Genomic DNA, 18812 nt, shown 5'->3' with positions numbered 1-18812 from the left:
TCTCAGTTTAGTAATACTCTCTCAGTTTAGTAATACTCTCTCGGGTTAGTAAATCTCTCTCAGTTTAGTAATACTCTCACAGTTTAGTAATATTCTCTCAGTTTAGTAATACTCTCTCAGATTAGTAATACTCTCTCGGTTTAGTAATAATCCCCCAGTTTAGTAATACTCTCTCAGTTTAGTAATATTCTCTCAGTTTAGTAATATTCTCTCAGCTTTCTCAGTTTAGTAATATTCTCTCAGTTTAGTAATATTCTCTCAGTTTAGTAATACTCTCTCGGTTTAGTAATATTTTCTCAGTTTAGTAATATTCTCTCAGCTCTCTCAGTTTAGTAATACTCTCTCAGTTTAGTAATACTCTCTCAGTTTAGTAATACTCTCTCGGGCTAGTAATATTCTCTCTGTTTAGTAATACTACCTCCGTTTAGTAATACTCTCTCAGTTTAGTAATATTCTCTCAGTTTAGTAATATTCTCTCAGCTCTTTCAGTTTAGTAATATTCTCTCAGTTTAGTAATACTCTCTCAGTTTAGTAATACTCTCTCGGGTTAGTAGTACTCTCTCAGTTTAGTAAAACTCTCTCAGTTTAATAATACTCTCTCAGTCTTGTAATAATCTCTCAGCTCTCTCAGTTTAGTAATACTCTCTCAGTTTAGTAACACTCTCTCGGTTTAGTAATACTCTCTCAGTTTAGTAATACTCTCTCGGGTTAGTAGTATTCTCTCAGTTTAGTAAAACTCTCTCAGTTTAATAATACTCTCTCAGTCTTGTAATATTCTCTCAGTTTAGTAATATTCTCTCAGTTTAGTAATACTCTCTCGGTTTAGTAATACTCGCTAAGTTTAGTAATATTCTCTCAGTTTAGTAATATTCTCTCAGCTCTCTCAGTTTAGTAATACTCTCTCAGTTTAGTAATATTCTCTCAGTTTAGTAATACTCTCTCAGTTTAGTAATACTCTCTCAGTTGAGTAATACTCTCGTAGTTTAGTAATACTCTCTCAGTTTAGTAATACTATCTCAGTCTAGCAACACTCTCTCAGTTTAGTAATACTCTCTCAGTTTAGTAACACTCTCTCAGTTTAGTAATACTCTCTCAGTTTAGTAATATTCTCTCAGTTTACTAATATTCTCTCAGCTCTCTCAGTTTAGTAATATTCTCTCAGTTTAGTAATACTCTCTCAGTTTAGTAATACTCTCTCGGGTTAGTAGTACTCTCTCAGTTTAGTAAAACTCTCTCAGTTTAGTAAAACTCTCTCAGTTTAGTAATACTCTCTCAGTCTTGTAATAATCTCTCAGCTCTCTCAGTTTAGTAATACTCTCTCAGTTTAGTTATGCTCTCTCAGTCTAGTAACACTCTCTCAGTTTTAGTAACACTCTCTCAGTTTAGTAATACTCTCTCAGTTTAGTAATATTCTCTCAGTTTAGTAATACTCTCTCAGTTGAGTAATACTATCTTAGTCTAGTAACACTCTCTCAGTTTAGTAATACTCTCTCAGTTTAGTAATACTCTCTCGGGCTAGTAATATTCTCTCTGTTTAGTAATACTACCTCCGTTTAGTAATACTCTCTCAGTTTAGTAATATTCTCTCAGTTTAGTAATATTCTCTCAGCTCTTTCAGTTTAGTAATATTCTCTCAGTTTAGTAATACTCTCTCAGTTTAGTAATACTCTCTCGGGTTAGTAGTACTCTCTCAGTTTAGTAAAACTCTCTCAGTTTAATAATACTCTCTCAGTCTTGTAATAATCTCTCAGCTCTCTCAGTTTAGTAATACTCTCTCAGTTTAGTAACACTCTCTCGGTTTAGTTATACTCTCTCAGTCTAGTAACACTCTCTCAGTTTTAGTAACACTCTCTCAGTTTAGTAATACTCTCTCGGGTTAGTAATACTCTCTCAGTTTAGTAATACTCTCACAGTTTAGTAATATTCTCTCAGTTTAGTAATATTCTCTCAGCTCTCTCAGTTTAGTAATATTCTCTCAGTTTAGTAATACTCTCTCAGTCTAGTAACACTCTCTCAGTTTAGTAAAACTGTCTCAGTTTAGTAAAACTGTCTCAGTTTAGTAAAACTTTCTCAGTTTAGTTATATTCTCTCAGTTTAGTAATACTATCTCAGTCTAGCAACACTCTCTCAGTTTAGTAATACTCTCTCAGTTTAGTAATACTCTCTCAGTTTAGTAACACTCTCTCAGTTTAGTAATACTCTCTCAGTTTAGTAATACTCTCTCGGGTTAGTAAATCTCTCTCAGTTTAGTAATACTCTCACAGTTTAGTAATATTCTCCCAGTTTAGTAATACTCTCTCAGGTTAGTAATACTCTCTCGGTTTAGTAATACTCCCCCAGTTTAGTAATACTCTCTCAGTTTAGTAATATTCTCTCAGTTTAGTAATATTCTCTCAGCTTTCTCAGTTTAGTAATATTCTCTGTTTAGTAATGTTCTCTCAGTTTAGTAATATTCTCTCAGTTTAGTAATATTCTCTCAGTTTAGTAATATTCTCTCAGTTTAGTAATACTCTCTCAGCTCTCTCAGTTTAGTAATACTCTCTCAGTTTAGTAACACTCTCTCAGTTTAGTAATACTCTCTCAGTTTAGTAATATTCTCTCAGCTCTCTCAGTTTAGTAATATTCTCTCAGTTTAGTAATATTCTCTCAGTTTAGTAATATTCTCTCAGTTTAGTAATACTCTCTCAGCTCTCTCAGTTTAGTAATACTCTCTCAGTTTAGTAACACTCTCTCAGTTTAGTAATACTCTCTCAGTCTAGTAACACTCTCTCCGTTGACTAATATTCTCTCAGTTTAGTAATATTCTCTCAGCTCTCTCAGTTTAGTAATACTCTCTCAGTTTAGTAATACTATCTCAGTCTAGCAACACTCTCTCAGTTGAGTAATAATCTCTCCGTTGAGTAATTTTCTCTCAGTTTAGTAACAATCTCTCAGTTTAGTAATACTCTTTAATTTAGTAATATTCTCTCTGTTTAGTAATATTCTCTCAGTTTAGTAATACTCTCTCAGTTTAGTAATACTCTCTCGGGTTAGTAGTACTCTCTCAGTTTAGTAAAACTCTCTCAGTTTAGTAATACTCTCTCAGTCTTGTAATACTCTCTCAGCTCTCTCAGTTTAGTAATACTCTCTCAGTTTAGTAGTATTCTCTCAGTTTAGTAATATTCTATCAGTTTAGTAATACTCTCTCAGTTGAGTAATACTCTCGTAGTTTAGTAATACTCTCTCAGTTTAGTAATACTATCTCAGTCTAGCAACACTCTCTCAGTTTAGTAATACTCTCTCAGTTTAGTAACACTCTCTCAGTTTAGTAATACTCTCTCAGTTTAGTAATATTCTCTCAGTTTAGTAATATTCTCTCAGCTCTCTCAGTTTAGTAATATTCTCTCAGTTTAGTAATACTCTCTCAGTTTAGTAATACTCTCTCGGGTTAGTAGTACTCTCTCAGTTTAGTAAAACTCTCTCAGTTTAGTAACACTCTCTCGGTTTAGTTATACTCTCTCAGTCTAGTAACACTCTCTCAGTTTTAGTAACACTCTCTCAGTTTAGTAATACTCTCTCAGTTTAGTGATATTCTCTCAGTTTAGTAATACTCTCTCAGTCTAGTAACACTCTCTCAGTTTAGTAATACTCTCTCAGTTGAGTAATACTATCTCAGTCTAGTAACACTCTCTCAGTTTAGTAATACTCTCTCAGTTTAGTAATACTCTCTCGGGTTAGTAATACTCTCTCAGTTTAGTAATACTCTCTCAGTCTAGTAACACTCTCTCAGTTTAGTAATATTCTCTCAGTTTAGTAAAACTCTCTCAGTCTAGTAACACTCTCTCAGTTTAGTAATATTCTCTCAGTTTAGTAATACTCTCTCAGTCTAGTAACACTCTCTCAGTTTAGTAAAACTGTCTCAGTTTAGTAAAACTGTCTCAGTTTAGTTATATCCTCTCAGTTTAGTAATACTATCTCAGTCTAGCCACACTCTCTCAGTTTAGTAATACTCTCTCAGTTTAGTAATACTCTCTCAGTTTAGTAATACTCTCTCAGTTGAGTAATAATCTCTCCGTTGAGTAATTTTCTCTCAGTTTAGTAACACTCTCTCAGTTTAGTAATACTCTCTCAGTTTAGTAATATTCTCTCAGTTTAGTAATACTCTCTCAGTTTAGTAATATTCTCTCAGCTCTCTCAGTTTAGTAGTATTCTCTCATTTTAGTAATACTCTCTCAGTTTAGTAATACTCTCTCGGGTTAGTAGTACTTTCTCAGTTTAGTAAAACTCTCTCAGTTTAGTAAAACTCTCTCAGTTTAGTAATACTCTCTCAGTCTTGTAATACTCTCTCAGCTCTCTCAGTTTAGTAATACTCTCTCAGTCTAGTAACACTCTCTCAGTTTAGTAACACTCTCTCAGTTTAGTAATACTCTCTCAGTTTAGTAATATTCTCTCAGTTTAGTAATATTCTCTCAGCTCTCTCAGTTTAGTTATACTCTCTCAGTTTAGTAATATTCTCTCAGTTTAGTAATACTCGCTCAGTCTAGTAACACTCTCTCAGTTTAGTAATACTCTCTCAGTTGAGTAATACTATCTCAGTCTAGTAACACTCTCTCGGGCTAGTAATACTCTCTCTGTTTAGTAATACTCCCTCAGTTTAGTAATACTCTCTCAGTTTAGTAATATTCTCTCAGTTTAGTAATATTCTCTCAGCTCTCTCAGTTTAGTAATACTCTCTCAGTTTAGTAATATTCGCTCAGTTTAGTAATACTCTCTTGGTTTAGTAATACTCCCTCAGTTTAGTAATACTCTCTCAGTTTAGTAATACTCTCTCAGTTTAGTAATATTCTCTCAGTTTAGTAATACTCTCTCAGATTAGTAATATTCTCTCAGCTCTCTCAGTTTAGTAGTATTCTCTCATTTTAGTAATACTCTCTCAGTTTAGTAATACTCTCTCGGGTTAGTAGTACTTTCTCAGTTTAGTAAAACTCTCTCAGTTTAGTAATACTCTCTCAGTCTTGTAATACTCTCTCAGCTCTCTCAGTTTAGTAATACTCTCTCAGTCTAGTAACACTCTCTCAGTTTAGTAACACTCTCTCAGTTTAGTAATACTCTCTCAGTTTAGTAATATTCTCTCAGTTTAGTAATATTCTCTCAGCTCTCTCAGTTTAGTTATACTCTCTCAGTTTAGTAATATTCTCTCAGTTTAGTAATACTCTCTCAGTCTAGTAACACTCTCTCAGTTTAGTAATACTCTCTCAGTTGAGTAATACTATCTCAGTCTAGTAACACTCTCTCAGTTTAGTAATACTCTCTCAGTTTAGTAATACTCTCTCGGGCTAGTAATACTCTCTCTGTTTAGTAATACTCCCTCAGTTTAGTAATACTCTCTCAGTTTAGTAATATTCTCTCAGTTTAGTAATATTCTCTCAGCTCTCTCAGTTTAGTAATACTCTCTCAGTTTAGTAATATTCGCTCAGTTTAGTAATACTCTCTCGGTTTAGTAATACTCCCTCAGTTTAGTAATACTCTCTCAGTTTAGTAATATTCTCTCAGTTTAGTAATACTCTCTCAGTCTAGTAACACTCTCTCAGTTTAGTAATACTCTCTCAGTTTAGTAATACTCTCTCGGGTTAGTAAATCTCTCTCAGTTTAGTAATACTCTCACAGTTTAGTAATATTCTCTCAGTTTAGTAATACTCTCTCAGATTAGTAATACTCTCTCGGTTTAGTAATAATCCCCCAGTTTAGTAATACTCTCTCAGTTTAGTAATATTCTCTCAGTTTAGTAATATTCTCTCAGCTTTCTCAGTTTAGTAATATTCTCTCAGTTTAGTAATATTCTCTCAGTTTAGTAATACTCTCTCGGTTTAGTAATATTTTCTCAGTTTAGTAATATTCTCTCAGCTCTCTCAGTTTAGTAATACTCTCTCAGTTTAGTAATACTCTCTCAGTTTAGTAATACTCTCTCGGGCTAGTAATATTCTCTCTGTTTAGTAATACTACCTCCGTTTAGTAATACTCTCTCAGTTTAGTAATATTCTCTCAGTTTAGTAATATTCTCTCAGCTCTTTCAGTTTAGTAATATTCTCTCAGTTTAGTAATACTCTCTCAGTTTAGTAATACTCTCTCGGGTTAGTAGTACTCTCTCAGTTTAGTAAAACTCTCTCAGTTTAATAATACTCTCTCAGTCTTGTAATAATCTCTCAGCTCTCTCAGTTTAGTAATACTCTCTCAGTTTAGTAACACTCTCTCGGTTTAGTAATACTCTCTCAGTTTAGTAATACTCTCTCGGGTTAGTAGTATTCTCTCAGTTTAGTAAAACTCTCTCAGTTTAATAATACTCTCTCAGTCTTGTAATATTCTCTCAGTTTAGTAATATTCTCTCAGTTTAGTAATACTCTCTCGGTTTAGTAATACTCGCTAAGTTTAGTAATATTCTCTCAGTTTAGTAATATTCTCTCAGCTCTCTCAGTTTAGTAATACTCTCTCAGTTTAGTAATATTCTCTCAGTTTAGTAATACTCTCTCAGTTTAGTAATACTCTCTCAGTTGAGTAATACTCTCGTAGTTTAGTAATACTCTCTCAGTTTAGTAATACTATCTCAGTCTAGCAACACTCTCTCAGTTTAGTAATACTCTCTCAGTTTAGTAACACTCTCTCAGTTTAGTAATACTCTCTCAGTTTAGTAATATTCTCTCAGTTTACTAATATTCTCTCAGCTCTCTCAGTTTAGTAATATTCTCTCAGTTTAGTAATACTCTCTCAGTTTAGTAATACTCTCTCGGGTTAGTAGTACTCTCTCAGTTTAGTAAAACTCTCTCAGTTTAGTAAAACTCTCTCAGTTTAGTAATACTCTCTCAGTCTTGTAATAATCTCTCAGCTCTCTCAGTTTAGTAATACTCTCTCAGTTTAGTTATGCTCTCTCAGTCTAGTAACACTCTCTCAGTTTTAGTAACACTCTCTCAGTTTAGTAATACTCTCTCAGTTTAGTAATATTCTCTCAGTTTAGTAATACTCTCTCAGTTGAGTAATACTATCTTAGTCTAGTAACACTCTCTCAGTTTAGTAATACTCTCTCAGTTTAGTAATACTCTCTCGGGCTAGTAATATTCTCTCTGTTTAGTAATACTACCTCCGTTTAGTAATACTCTCTCAGTTTAGTAATATTCTCTCAGTTTAGTAATATTCTCTCAGCTCTTTCAGTTTAGTAATATTCTCTCAGTTTAGTAATACTCTCTCAGTTTAGTAATACTCTCTCGGGTTAGTAGTACTCTCTCAGTTTAGTAAAACTCTCTCAGTTTAATAATACTCTCTCAGTCTTGTAATAATCTCTCAGCTCTCTCAGTTTAGTAATACTCTCTCAGTTTAGTAACACTCTCTCGGTTTAGTTATACTCTCTCAGTCTAGTAACACTCTCTCAGTTTTAGTAACACTCTCTCAGTTTAGTAATACTCTCTCGGGTTAGTAATACTCTCTCAGTTTAGTAATACTCTCACAGTTTAGTAATATTCTCTCAGTTTAGTAATATTCTCTCAGCTCTCTCAGTTTAGTAATATTCTCTCAGTTTAGTAATACTCTCTCAGTCTAGTAACACTCTCTCAGTTTAGTAAAACTGTCTCAGTTTAGTAAAACTGTCTCAGTTTAGTAAAACTTTCTCAGTTTAGTTATATTCTCTCAGTTTAGTAATACTATCTCAGTCTAGCAACACTCTCTCAGTTTAGTAATACTCTCTCAGTTTAGTAATACTCTCTCAGTTTAGTAACACTCTCTCAGTTTAGTAATACTCTCTCAGTTTAGTAATACTCTCTCGGGTTAGTAAATCTCTCTCAGTTTAGTAATACTCTCACAGTTTAGTAATATTCTCACAGTTTAGTAATACTCTCTCAGGTTAGTAATACTCTCTCGGTTTAGTAATACTCCCCCAGTTTAGTAATACTCTCTCAGTTTAGTAATATTCTCTCAGTTTAGTAATATTCTCTCAGCTTTCTCAGTTTAGTAATATTCTCTGTTTAGTAATGTTCTCTCAGTTTAGTAATATTCTCTCAGTTTAGTAATATTCTCTCAGTTTAGTAATATTCTCTCAGTTTAGTAATACTCTCTCAGCTCTCTCAGTTTAGTAATACTCTCTCAGTTTAGTAACACTCTCTCAGTTTAGTAATACTCTCTCAGTTTAGTAATATTCTCTCAGCTCTCTCAGTTTAGTAATATTCTCTCAGTTTAGTAATATTCTCTCAGTTTAGTAATATTCTCTCAGTTTAGTAATACTCTCTCAGCTCTCTCAGTTTAGTAATACTCTCTCAGTTTAGTAACACTCTCTCAGTTTAGTAATACTCTCTCAGTCTAGTAACACTCTCTCCGTTGACTAATATTCTCTCAGTTTAGTAATATTCTCTCAGCTCTCTCAGTTTAGTAATACTCTCTCAGTTTAGTAATACTATCTCAGTCTAGCAACACTCTCTCAGTTGAGTAATAATCTCTCCGTTGAGTAATTTTCTCTCAGTTTAGTAACAATCTCTCAGTTTAGTAATACTCTTTAATTTAGTAATATTCTCTCAGTTTAGTAATATTCTCTCAGTTTAGTAATACTCTCTCAGTTTAGTAATACTCTCTCGGGTTAGTAGTACTCTCTCAGTTTAGTAAAACTCTCTCAGTTTAGTAATACTCTCTCAGTCTTGTAATACTCTCTCAGCTCTCTCAGTTTAGTAATACTCTCTCAGTTTAGTAATATTCTCTCAGTTTAGTAATACTCTCTCAGTTTAGTAATACTCTCTCAGTTGAGTAATACTCTCGTAGTTTAGTAATACTCTCTCAGTTTAGTAATATTCTCTCAGCTCTCTCAGTTTAGTTATACTCTCTCAGTTTAGTAATATTCTCTCAGTTTAGTAATACTCTCTCAGTCTGGTAACACTTTCTCAGTTTAGTAATACTCTCTCAGTTGAGTAATACTATCTCAGTCTAGTAACACTATCTCAGTTTAGTAATACTCTCTCAGTTTAGTAATACTCTATCGGGCTAGTAATATTCTCTCAGTTTAGTAATACTCTCTCGGTTTAGTAATACTCCCTCAGTTTAGTAATACTCTCTCAGTTTAGTAATAGTCTCTCAGTTTAGTAATACTCTCTCAGTCTAGTAACACTCTCTCAGTTTAGTAATACTCTCTCAGTTGAGTAATACCATCTCAGTCTAGTAACACTCTCTCAGTTTAGTAATACTCTCTCAGTTTAGTAATACTCTCTCGGGTTAGTAAATCTCTCTCAGTTTAGTAATACTCTCACAGTTTAGTAATATTCTCTCAGTTTAGTAATACTCTCTCAGGTTAGTAATACTCTCTCGGTTTAGTAATAATCCCCCAGTTTAGTAATACTCTCTCAGTTTAGTAATATTCTCTCAGTTTAGTAATATTCTCTCAGTTTAGTAATATTCTCTCAGTTTAGTAATATTCTCTCAGCTCTCTCAGTTTAGTAATACTCTCTCAGTTTAGTAATACTATCTCAGTTTAGTAATATTCGCTAAGTTTAGTAATACTATCTCAGTTTAGTAATATTCTCTCAGTTTAGTAATATTCTCTCAGCTCTCTCAGTTTAGTAATACTCTCTCAGTTTAGTAATATTCTCTCAGTTTAGTAATACTCTCTCAGTTTAGTAATACTCTCTCAGTTGAGTAATACTCTCGTAGTTTAGTAATACTCTCTCAGTTTAGTAATACTATCTCAGTCTAGCAACACTCTCTCAGTTTAGTAATACTCTCTCAGTTTAGTAACACTCTCTCAGTTTAGTAATACTCTCTCAGTTTAGTAATATTCTCTCAGTTTACTAATATTCTCTCAGCTCTCTCAGTTTAGTAATATTCTCTCAGTTTAGTAATACTCTCTCAGTTTAGTAATACTCTCACAGGTTAGTAGTACTCTCTCAGTTTAGTAAAACTCTCTCAGTTTAGTAATACTCTCTCAGTCTTGTAATAATCTCTCAGCTCTCTCAGTTTAGTAATACTCTCTCAGTTTAGTAACACTCTCTCGGTTTAGTTATACTCTCTCAGTCTAGTAACACTCTCTCAGTTTTAGTAACACTCTCTCAGTTTAGTAATACTCTCTCAGTTTAGTAATATTCTCTCAGTTTAGTAATACTCTCTCAGTTGAGTAATACTATCTCAGTCTAGTAACACTCTCAGTTTAGTAATACTCTCTCAGTTTAGTAATACTCTCTCGGGCTAGTAATATTCTCTCTGTTTAGTAATACTACCTCAGTTTAGTAATACTCTCTCAGTTTAGTAATATTCTCTCAGTTTAGTAATATTCTCTCAGCTCTCTGGGTTTAGTAATATTCTCTCAGTTTAGTAATACTCTCTCAGTTTAGTAATACTCTCTCGGGTTAGTAGTATTCTCTCAGTTTAGTAAAACTCTCTCAGTTTAATAATACTCTCTCAGTCTTGTAATATTCTCTCAGTTTAGTAATATTCTCTCAGTTTAGTAATACTCTCTCGGTTTAGTAATACTCGCTAAGTTTAGTAATATTCTCTCAGTTTAGTAATATTCTCTCAGCTCTCTCAGTTTAGTAATACTCTCTCAGTTTAGTAATATTCTCTCAGTTTAGCAATACTCTCTCAGTTTAGTAATACTCTCTCAGTTGAGTAATACTCTCGTAGTTTAGTAATACTCTCTCAGTTTAGTAATACTATCTCAGTCTAGCAACACTCTCTCAGTTTAGTAATACTCTCTCAGTTTAGTAACACTCTCTCAGTTTAGTAATACTCTCTCAGTTTAGTAATATTCTCTCAGTTTACTAATATTCTCTCAGCTCTCTCAGTTTAGTAATATTCTCTCAGTTTAGTAATACTCTCTCAGTTTAGTAATACTCTCTCGGGTTAGTAGTACTCTCTCAGTTTAGTAAAACTCTCTCAGTTTAGTAAAACTCTCTCAGTTTAGTAATACTCTCTCAGTCTTGTAATAATCTCTCAGCTCTCTCAGTTTAGTAATACTCTCTCAGTTTAGTTATACTCTCTCAGTCTAGTAACACTCTCTCAGTTTTAGTAACACTCTCTCAGTTTAGTAATACTCTCTCAGTTTAGTAATATTCTCTCAGTTTAGTAATACTCTCTCAGTTGAGTAATACTATCTTAGTCTAGTAACACTCTCTCAGTTTAGTAATACTCTCTCAGTTTAGTAATACTCTCTCGGGCTAGTAATATTCTCTCAGTTTAGTAATATTCTCTCAGTTTAGTAATATTCTCTCAGCTCTCTCAGTTTAGTAATATTCTCTCAGTTTAGTAATACTCTCTCAGTTTAGTAATACTCTCTCGGTTTAGTAATACTCGCTAAGTTTAGTAATATTCTCTCAGTTTAGTAATATTCTCTCAGCTCTCTCAGTTTAGTAATACTCTCTCAGTTTAGTAATATTCTCTCAGTTTAGCAATACTCTCTCAGTTTAGTAATACTCTCTCAGTTGAGTAATACTCTCGTAGTTTAGTAATACTCTCTCAGTTTAGTAATACTATCTCAGTCTAGCAACACTCTCTCAGTTTAGTAATACTCTCTCAGTTTAGTAACACTCTCTCAGTTTAGTAATACTCTCTCAGTTTAGTAATATTCTCTCAGTTTACTAATATTCTCTCAGCTCTCTCAGTTTAGTAATATTCTCTCAGTTTAGTAATACTCTCTCAGTTTAGTAATACTCTCTCGGGTTAGTAGTACTCTCTCAGTTTAGTAAAACTCTCTCAGTTTAGTAAAACTCTCTCAGTTTAGTAATACTCTCTCAGTCTTGTAATAATCTCTCAGCTCTCTCAGTTTAGTAATACTCTCTCAGTTTAGTTATACTCTCTCAGTCTAGTAACACTCTCTCAGTTTTAGTAACACTCTCTCAGTTTAGTAATACTCTCTCAGTTTAGTAATATTCTCTCAGTTTAGTAATACTCTCTCAGTTGAGTAATACTATCTTAGTCTAGTAACACTCTCTCAGTTTAGTAATACTCTCTCAGTTTAGTAATACTCTCTCGGGTTAGTAATATTCTCTCAGTTTAGTAATACTCTCTCAGTTTAGTAATATTTATTCTCTCAGCTCTCTCAGTTTAGTAATATTCTCTCAGTTTAGTAATACTCTCTCAGTTTAGTAATACTCTCTCGGGTTAGTAGTACTCTCTCAGTTTAGTAAAACTCTCTCAGTTTAGTAATACTCTCTCAGTCTTGTAATACTCTCTCAGCTCTCTCAGTTTAGTAATACTCTCTCAGTTTAGTAACACTCTCTCGGTTTAGTTATACTCTCTCAGTCTAGTAACACTCTCTCAGTTTTAGTAACACTCTCTCAGTTTAGTAATATTCTCTCAGTTTAGTAATACTCTCTCAGTCTAGTAACACTCTCTCAGTTTAGTAATACTCTCTCAGTTGAGTAATACTATCTCAGTCTAGTAACACTCTCTCAGTTTCGTAATACTCTCTCAGTTTAGTAATACTCTCTCGGGTTAGTAATACTCTCTCAGTTTAGTAATACTCTCACAGTTTAGTAATATTCTCTCAGTTTAGTAATATTCTCTCAGCTCTCTCAGTTTAGTAATAGTCTCTCAGTTTAGTAATACTCTCTCAGTCTAGTAACACTCTCTCAGTTTAGTAAAACTGTCTCAGTTTAGTAAAACTGTCTCAGTTTAGTAAAACTGTCTCAGTTTAGTAAAACTTTCTCAGTTTAGTTATATTCTCTCAGTTTAGCAATACTATCTCAGTCTAGCAACACTCTCTCAGTTTAGTAATACTCTCTCAGTTTAGTAATACTCTCTCAGTTTAGTAACACTCTCTCAGTTTAGTAATACTCTCTCAGTTTAGTAATACTGTCTCGGGTTAGTAAATCTCTCTCAGTTTAGTAATACTCTCACAGTTTAGTAATATTCTCCCAGTTTAGTAATACTCTCTCAGGTTAGTAACACTCTCTCGGTTTAGTAATACTCCCCCAGTTTAGTAATACTCTCTCAGTTTAGTAACACTCTCTCAGTTTAGTAATACTCTCTCAGTTTAGTAATATTCTCTCAGTTTACTAATATTCTCTCAGCTCTCTCAGTTTAGTAATATTCTCTCAGTTTAGTAATACTCTCTCAGTTTAGTAATACTCTCACGGGTTAGTAGTACTCTCTCAGTTTAGTAAAACTCTCTCAGTTTAGTAATACTCTCTCAGTCTTGTAATAATCTCTCAGCTCTCTCAGTTTAGTAATACTCTCTCAGTTTAGTAACACTCTCTCGGTTTAGTTATACTCTCTCAGTCTAGTAACACTCTCTCAGTTTTAGTAACACTCTCTCAGTTTAGTAATACTCTCTCAGTTTAGTAATATTCTCTCAGTTTAGTAATACTCTCTCAGTTGAGTAATACTATCTCAGTCTAGTAACACTCTCAGTTTAGTAATACTCTCTCAGTTTAGTAATACTCTCTCGGGCTAGTAATATTCTCTCTGTTTAGTAATACTACCTCAGTTTAGTAATACTCTCTCAGTTTAGTAATATTCTCTCAGTTTAGTAATATTCTCTCAGCTCTCTGGGTTTAGTAATATTCTCTCAGTTTAGTAATACTCTCTCAGTTTAGTAATACTCTCTCGGGTTAGTAGTATTCTCTCAGTTTAGTAAAACTCTCTCAGTTTAATAATACTCTCTCAGTCTTGTAATATTCTCTCAGTTTAGTAATATTCTCTCAGTTTAGTAATACTCTCTCGGTTTAGTAATACTCGCTAAGTTTAGTAATATTCTCTCAGTTTAGTAATATTCTCTCAGCTCTCTCAGTTTAGTAATACTCTCTCAGTTTAGTAATATTCTCTCAGTTTAGCAATACTCTCTCAGTTTAGTAATACTCTCTCAGTTGAGTAATACTCTCGTAGTTTAGTAATACTCTCTCAGTTTAGTAATACTATCTCAGTCTAGCAACACTCTCTCAGTTTAGTAATACTCTCTCAGTTTAGTAACACTCTCTCAGTTTAGTAATACTCTCTCAGTTTAGTAATATTCTCTCAGTTTACTAATATTCTCTCAGCTCTCTCAGTTTAGTAATATTCTCTCAGTTTAGTAATACTCTCTCAGTTTAGTAATACTCTCTCGGGTTAGTAGTACTCTCTCAGTTTAGTAAAACTCTCTCAGTTTAGTAAAACTCTCTCAGTTTAGTAATACTCTCTCAGTCTTGTAATAATCTCTCAGCTCTCTCAGTTTAGTAATACTCTCTCAGTTTAGTTATACTCTCTCAGTCTAGTAACACTCTCTCAGTTTTAGTAACACTCTCTCAGTTTAGTAATACTCTCTCAGTTTAGTAATATTCTCTCAGTTTAGTAATACTCTCTCAGTTGAGTAATACTATCTTAGTCTAGTAACACTCTCTCAGTTTAGTAATACTCTCTCAGTTTAGTAATACTCTCTCGGGCTAGTAATATTCTCTCAGTTTAGTAATATTCTCTCAGTTTAGTAATATTCTCTCAGCTCTCTCAGTTTAGTAATATTCTCTCAGTTTAGTAATACTCTCTCAGTTTAGTAATACTCTCTCGGTTTAGTAATACTCGCTAAGTTTAGTAATATTCTCTCAGTTTAGTAATATTCTCTCAGCTCTCTCAGTTTAGTAATACTCTCTCAGTTTAGTAATATTCTCTCAGTTTAGCAATACTCTCTCAGTTTAGTAATACTCTCTCAGTTGAGTAATACTCTCGTAGTTTAGTAATACTCTCTCAGTTTAGTAATACTATCTCAGTCTAGCAACACTCTCTCAGTTTAGTAATACTCTCTCAGTTTAGTAACACTCTCTCAGTTTAGTAATACTCTCTCAGTTTAGTAATATTCTCTCAGTTTACTAATATTCTCTCAGCTCTCTCAGTTTAGTAATATTCTCTCAGTTTAGTAATACTCTCTCAGTTTAGTAATACTCTCTCGGGTTAGTAGTACTCTCTCAGTTTAGTAAAACTCTCTCAGTTTAGTAAAACTCTCTCAGTTTAGTAATACTCTCTCAGTCTTGTAATAATCTCTCAGCTCTCTCAGTTTAGTAACACTCTCTCGGTTTAGTTATACTCTCTCAGTCTAGTAACACTCTCTCAGTTTTAGTAACACTCTCTCAGTTTAGTAATACTCTCTCAGTTTAGTAATATTCTCTCAGTTTAGTAATACTCTCTCAGTTGAGTAATACTATCTCAGTCTAGTAACACTCTCAGTTTAGTAATACTCTCTCAGTTTAGTAATACTCTCTCGGGCTAGTAATATTCTCTCTGTTTAGTAATACTACCTCAGTTTAGTAATACTCTCTCAGTTTAGTAATATTCTCTCAGTTTAGTAATATTCTCTCAGCTCTCTGGGTTTAGTAATATTCTCTCAGTTTAGTAATACTCTCTCAGTTTAGTAATACTCTCTCGGGTTAGTAGTATTCTCTCAGTTTAGTAAAACTCTCTCAGTTTAATAATACTCTCTCAGTCTTGTAATATTCTCTCAGTTTAGTAATATTCTCTCAGTTTAGTAATACTCTCTCGGTTTAGTAATACTCGCTAAGTTTAGTAATATTCTCTCAGTTTAGTAATATTCTCTCAGCTCTCTCAGTTTAGTAATACTCTCTCAGTTTAGTAATATTCTCTCAGTTTAGCAATACTCTCTCAGTTTAGTAATACTCTCTCAGTTGAGTAATACTCTCGTAGTTTAGTAATACTCTCTCAGTTTAGTAATACTATCTCAGTCTAGCAACACTCTCTCAGTTTAGTAATACTCTCTCAGTTTAGTAACACTCTCTCAGTTTAGTAATACTCTCTCAGTTTAGTAATATTCTCTCAGTTTACTAATATTCTCTCAGCTCTCTCAGTTTAGTAATATTCTCTCAGTTTAGTAATACTCTCTCAGTTTAGTAATACTCTCTCGGGTTAGTAGTACTCTCTCAGTTTAGTAAAACTCTCTCAGTTTAGTAAAACTCTCTCAGTTTAGTAATACTCTCTCAGTCTTGTAATAATCTCTCAGCTCTCTCAGTTTAGTAATACTCTCTCAGTTTAGTTATACTCTCTCAGTCTAGTAACACTCTCTCAGTTTTAGTAACACTCTCTCAGTTTAGTAATACTCTCTCAGTTTAGTAATATTCTCTCAGTTTAGTAATACTCTCTCAGTTGAGTAATACTATCTTAGTCTAGTAACACTCTCTCAGTTTAGTAATACTCTCTCAGTTTAGTAATACTCTCTCGGGCTAGTAATATTCTCTCAGTTTAGTAATATTCTCTCAGTTTAGTAATATTCTCTCAGCTCTCTCAGTTTAGTAATATTCTCTCAGTTTAGTAATACTCTCTCAGTTTAGTAATACTCTCTCGGTTTAGTAATACTCGCTAAGTTTAGTAATATTCTCTCAGTTTAGTAATATTCTCTCAGCTCTCTCAGTTTAGTAATACTCTCTCAGTTTAGTAATATTCTCTCAGTTTAGCAATACTCTCTCAGTTTAGTAATACTCTCTCAGTTGAGTAATACTCTCGTAGTTTAGTAATACTCTCTCAGTTTAGTAATACTATCTCAGTCTAGCAACACTCTCTCAGTTTAGTAATACTCTCTCAGTTTAGTAACACTCTCTCAGTTTAGTAATACTCTCTCAGTTTAGTAATATTCTCTCAGTTTACTAATATTCTCTCAGCTCTCTCAGTTTAGTAATATTCTCTCAGTTTAGTAATACTCTCTCAGTTTAGTAATACTCTCTCGGGTTAGTAGTACTCTCTCAGTTTAGTAAAACTCTCTCAGTTTAGTAAAACTCTCTCAGTTTAGTAATACTCTCTCAGTCTTGTAATAATCTCTCAGCTCTCTCAGTTTAGTAATACTCTCTCAGTTTAGTTATACTCTCTCAGTCTAGTAACACTCTCTCAGTTTTAGTAACACTCTCTCAGTTTAGTAATACTCTCTCAGTTTAGTAATATTCTCTCAGTTTAGTAATACTCTCTCAGTTGAGTAATACTATCTTAGTCTAGTAACACTCTCTCAGTTTAGTAATACTCTCTCAGTTTAGTAATACTCTCTCGGGCTAGTAATATTCTCTCAGTTTAGTAATATTCTCTCAGTTTAGTAATATTCTCTCAGCTCTCTCAGTTTAGTAATATTCTCTCAGTTTAGTAATACTCTCTCAGTTTAGTAATACTCTCTCGGGTTAGTAGTACTCTCTCAGTTTAGTAAAACTCTCTCAGTTTAATAATACTCTCTCAGTCTTGTAATAATCTCTCAGCTCTCTCAGTTTAGTAATACTCTCTCAGTTTAGTAACACTCTCTCGGTTTAGTTATACTCTCTCAGTCTAGTAACACTCTCTCAGTTTTAGTAACACTCTCTCAGTTTAGTAATATTCTCTCAGTTTAGTAATACTCTCTCAGTCTAGTAACACTCTCTCAGTTTAGTAATACTCTCCCAGTTGAGTAATACTATCTCAGTCTAGTAACACTCTCTCAGTTTCGTAATACTCTCTCAGTTTAGTAATACTCTCTCGGGTTAGTAATACTCTCTCAGTTTAGTAATACTCTCACAGTTTAGTAATATTCTCTCAGTTTAGTAATATTCTCTCAGCTCTCTCAGTTTAGTAATAGTCTCTCAGTTTAGTAATACTCTCTCAGTCTAGTAACACTCTCTCAGTTTAGTAAAACTGTCTCAGTTTAGTAAAACTGTCTCAGTTTAGTAAAACTGTCTCAGTTTAGTAAAACTTTCTCAGTTTAGTTATATTCTCTCAGTTTAGCAATACTATCTCAGTCTAGCAACACTCTCTCAGTTTAGTAATACTCTCTCAGTTTAGTAATACTCTCTCAGTTTAGTAACACTCTCTCAGTTTAGTAATACTCTCTCAGTTTAGTAATACTGTCTCGGGTTAGTAAATCTCTCTCAGTTTAGTAATACTCTCACAGTTTAGTAATATTCTCCCAGTTTAGTAATACTCTCTCAGGTTAGTAATATTCTCTCAGTTTAGTAATATTCTCTCAGCTTTCTCAGTTTAGTAATATTCTCTGTTTAGTAATACTCCCCCAGTTTAGTAATACTCTCTCAGTTTAGTAATATTCTCTCAGTTTAGTAATATTCTCTCAGCTTTCTCAGTTTAGTAATATTCTCTGTTTAGTAATATTCTCTCAGTTTAGTAATATTCTCTCAGTTTAGTAATACTCCCTCAGTTTAGTAATACTCTCTCTGTTTAGTAATACTCGCTCAGTTTAGTAATACTATCTCAGTTTAGTAATATTCTCCCAGTTTAGTAATATTCTCTCAGCTCTCTCAGTTTAGTAATACTCTCTCAGTTTAGTAATATTCTCTCAGTTTAGTAATACTCTCTCAGTTTAGTAATACTCTCTCAGTTTAGTAATACTCTCTCAGTTTAGTAATATTCTCTCAGCTCTCTCAGTTTAGTAATATTCTCTCAGTTTAGTAATATTCTCTCAGTTTAGTAATATTCTCTCAGTTTAGTAATACTCTCTCAGCTCTCTCAGTTTAGTAATACTCTCTCAGTTTAGTAACACTCTCTCAGTTTAGTAATACTCTCTCAGTCTAGTAACACTCTCTCCGTTGAGTAATATTCTCTCAGTTTAGTAATATTCTCTCAGCTCTCTCAGTTTAGTAATACTCTCTCAGTTTAGTAATACTATCTCAGTCTAGCAACACTCTCTCAGTTTAGTAATACTCTCTCAGTTTAGTAACACTCTCTCAGTTTAGTAATACTCTCTCAGTTTAGTAATATTCTCTCAGTTTACTAATATTCTCTCAGCTCTCTCAGTTTAGTAATATTCTCTCAGTTTAGTAATACTCTCTCAGTTTAGTAATACTCTCACGGGTTAGTAGTACTCTCTCAGTTTAGTAAAACTCTCTCAGTTTAGTAATACTCTCTCAGTCTTGTAATAATCTCTCAGCTCTCTC

This window comes from Salvelinus alpinus, chromosome 13 (genome assembly GCF_045679555.1).
Source record: "Salvelinus alpinus chromosome 13, SLU_Salpinus.1, whole genome shotgun sequence".
NCBI lineage: Eukaryota > Metazoa > Chordata > Actinopteri > Salmoniformes > Salmonidae > Salvelinus > Salvelinus alpinus.
The sequence above is the reverse complement of the archived record's forward strand: the minus strand, read 5'-3'. Positions refer to the sequence as shown.